The sequence below is a fragment of the Adiantum capillus-veneris genome, unplaced genomic scaffold, assembly GCF_014529385.1.
Source record: "Adiantum capillus-veneris isolate H3 unplaced genomic scaffold, ASM1452938v2 Hic_scaffold_323, whole genome shotgun sequence".
Lineage (NCBI taxonomy): Eukaryota > Viridiplantae > Streptophyta > Polypodiopsida > Polypodiales > Pteridaceae > Adiantum > Adiantum capillus-veneris.
In genome coordinates this window covers 152,076-155,250 of record NW_028221435.1, presented here as the reverse complement: position 1 = coordinate 155,250, position 3,175 = coordinate 152,076, and positions in this window count along the sequence as shown.

Here is a 3,175-nt window from a genome sequence, read left to right as displayed (position 1 = left end):
GGACCCAGCAGGTCCCCCCCTGACATGTGCAGAACCTCCAGTTTCAACAGCCACCTTACCTACTCTTAAATGCTGGTCAAGGCCTTATCCCCATGTGTCACAATCAAAAAAATCAGCATTTACCCTCCCCTCTCCCATCACTCTACACTACAAGAGGTTGTGTGCTCTTGTGACGCTGTTAGCGACGGAAATACACTGGGTCTTTATAACCCCCGGCGTCGCTAACACCGTCGCTAATAGCGCGCTACGAAAGCGTCGCTATATAGAGACGCTCATAGCGACGGTCATAGCGACGGTTATAGCGACGTTTACACAGAAGTCTATAGCGACGCTCATAGCGACGCTACAGAGCCATAAATAGCGACGGTTATAGCGACGCCCGAGAGAATTTTTTTTTGGTGACAGGGCATTGAATGCCCTGCCACCCATCAACCATATTGTACTTGATTCACTTTTTAAAAAAAGTGCAAGGGTAGATAATAGACCCAAAATAGTCACCCACAAGACGCATTGTTTGCAAAATTGACAAGCGTAAAATTGACAATTGTACACATCATAGGCAAAATGAATTGATTGGCAAATGTAATAATGACAATTGTACAACATCATAGGCATAAAGAATTGATTGGCAAAATGAATTGCGGTGACAAATGTAATAATATACATGGTTCAAAAAGACGTATAAAATCCGTCTCATGATACATAAGCTATGAGAAACCCTAAACTAATGCTATCTAGCTACGGCTAAACTGACGTCGTCTAGTCAGACGTCTCATTGCATCCAAGCGGTGTATCTGTCGGATTCTGCAAAAAAACACAATAAGACAGCTTTCAGTAAGTATAAACATATAACGACATTTATAAAACAATACAAAAAATAGAAAAGAGTAAACCCTAATACTAACCATGCCGCCGCGAGAACTGAGAATGTCCATCAGGGCGTTTAAGCCCTTCCTGCCTGCGTACTCGCGCTCGTACGGTGTGGGATCACGTCCTGTCATCGACCACTTTCAAAACATACAAAGATTTCATTATGTTAGAATTAAAAAACTCATAAACCCTAAACTATCGAACATAAAGAGCAATGCGAAAACACTTACAAAATCGGCCTCAAATGATGCCCATCCACTGCTCCCCAAGTGGTGCGAGCTCCCTGCCTCTACTCACGCTCTGGCTGCATCCTTTTGTTGCTTCCACTTGTCGGGATTCTCGCGCGCTGCTTTCTTCGCATTCTTCCAATCTTCTTTGGCCAGCGAATCTGGCCTGTTCCACCCATGCTTGATTGCTTTTTGCACTTCGGAACGCTTGTGTTTGCAGTATTCGCGCATTCGAATCTTCATCGGGTCTTCATTGAAGCGCTAATCCCGTGTTGGAACGGGAAACTCATCATGAAGTATGCTGATGACTCTGTTTTATAAATCACTTGGTACTTCACTCCATTTGTTTAGTATGTAGTGTCTAAACAGCTGAGAGCAAAGACCACGCATGCCCTAGATCACCTTCTTGCTGTCATCATCCATGATGATGTCGCCGCTGAAGTCGACGGAGTAAGGCAAGCCCTCTGGCCGGTGACGCGTGAACCTGGGTGTCCCGGCAGGGGTCTCTAGCGGCGTGTCGATGGGGGTACGGACGTCAGGTGTCTCCACCGGTGTCTGGGCCCCGAAGCGAGGAGTGTCGAGTGGGGTGGCTCCTGGCGGAGTAGGTAGAGGTGTGTAGCTGCTAGGAACAGTCAGCCGTGCAAAACCTGGCGTAGATGGCGATGCTGTGGCTAGTGTGGGGGCGGGCAAAGAAGGGGAGGGTAAAGAGCCTCATCGAACACGAGGCGGTGTGGAGGCATCGGTGGCGGAATCCCCACAACAACCGCCACCGCCACCACTAGAGCGCCGGTGTCTAGACGAGTGTGAAGCTCGTCTCGTCGACACCGAAGCTTCAGAGCGCGCCGAATGCTCCGAAATAGAGGGAGATGCGGATGGAGTAGGAACGCGCGATGATGCCCTGGCACAATCAAGCTTAGCCATAGGTGCCCCTTCTTCGTAGTCAACCACGGGGGAATGTTGTAGTTGACGATGACAACGGGCCATACACTGTAAGATGTTGATCTTTGACCAAATGGATTTACACCATCCATAGCCAGGCCTAAGCGCAAATTTCGAGCTTCCCTGGCAAAATCCGACCATGTTCCATCTATATGTTTCCAGGCTGCGCAATCTGCAGGAATTCGTAGCACACCATCCGAAGATTTATTCTCCTCATGCCATGATGCTAGGGCGGCCATGGACTTACATTCGAAGAAATGCTTGATGCGAGGAAGCAGAGAAAAATGTCGCAAAACCTTTTGTGGAATTTTTGTCCGGTGGAGATCTACTTGATATCTTTCGGAATCACATTTCGGACACTTCTCCATGTCTATGTATTCCCCTCTGAAAAGAATGCAGTCATTAGGACAAGCGTGGATAGAATTGTAATCCATCCCCAAGTTTCGCAAAATCTTTCTTGCTTCATCTCGGGAATCTGGCATCACATTGTCAGCTGGTAGTATGTGCTCTTTAAGCAATCTACACAGCATAAAAATACGATACAGTCGTGTAAAAATCTATCAGATCATTATACATTTAGAGTTTTATTAAAGTAAACTAATTGTAATAGATCACCTGAAAAGCGTTGTGACGCTAGTGTCACTCCATCCAAACTTTGCCTGCATGTTGAGAAGAACCAGGAGTGCTTTCAATCTAGACATACGTGCTCCATTATACAATGGCGTATCGGCTTCACTTTTCATATCATCATAGATAAGCCTTTCTGAATCCATGATCGTCTCGATCATTTCATCAATCTCGGGCTCAAACATTGCCTCGTTGGGAATGTGCTCTGCATGATCATCCCCCGAGCTGTCAGAGGCTACATCTTGTGGCCTCACATATGCTGCTTGACCAAAGCGCCTGCGAACACGTCTATTGGGTTGCAAGATTGCTGCTTGTTGGCCAGCGTCAAAGTCCGACGAGTTATAATTGGCAACAACTCGATCTATAATAGATGGATCGAACTCGCCAAATTCGCGAACGTGCTGCAAAGAAACACGTCTTGTCCGTCGCACAGCATGCTTGCATTGATTACAAGGACATAAGACCCTCGTTGAGAGATATGTGTTTCGGTTGGACGGTCCCACATCCTCTTC